Genomic DNA, 445 nt, shown 5'->3' with positions numbered 1-445 from the left:
TCACCTCAGCCTCCCAAAGGCGCAGGATTACAGGCTGAGCCACCGAGCCCGGCTGATTTAATTTTTTTTTTTTGAGTCGGGGTCTCACTGTGTTATCCAGGCTGGAGTGCAGTGGCATGATCACCACTCACTGCTACCTCAACCTCCTAGGCTCAGGTGATCCTCCCACCTCCGCCTTTTTAGTAGCGGGGACTACAGTGTATGCCACCATGCCTGGCTAACTTTTTGCATTTTCTTGAGAGACGAGGTCTTGCTATGTTGCCCAGGCTGGTCTCCAACTCCTGGGCTCAAGCAGTCCTCCTGCCTTGGCCTCCCAAAGTGTTGGGATTATAGACATGATCCACCATGTTAGCCTGTTTAGTTTTTTTTATAAGAGTAATAGGACCGGGGCTCAGTGGCTCAGCCTGTAATCCTGCGCTTTGGGAGGCTGAGGTGAGTGGATTGC

The 445-nt window shown here is 51.9% G+C and overlaps 1 protein-coding gene across 1 annotated transcript in view; it reads left to right on the top strand.

The window, feature by feature from the left end:
• Positions 1-445, top strand: part of DDX54 (DEAD-box helicase 54) — a 27766-nt gene that overhangs the window by 13491 nt on the left and 13830 nt on the right. The window lies entirely within an intron of this gene.

The sequence above is a fragment of the Carlito syrichta genome, unplaced genomic scaffold, assembly GCF_000164805.1.
Source record: "Carlito syrichta isolate Samal-C Ts95f unplaced genomic scaffold, Tarsius_syrichta-2.0.1 Scaffold309836, whole genome shotgun sequence".
Taxonomy (NCBI): domain Eukaryota; kingdom Metazoa; phylum Chordata; class Mammalia; order Primates; family Tarsiidae; genus Carlito; species Carlito syrichta.
This window is presented reverse-complemented; position numbering and strand designations above follow the sequence as displayed.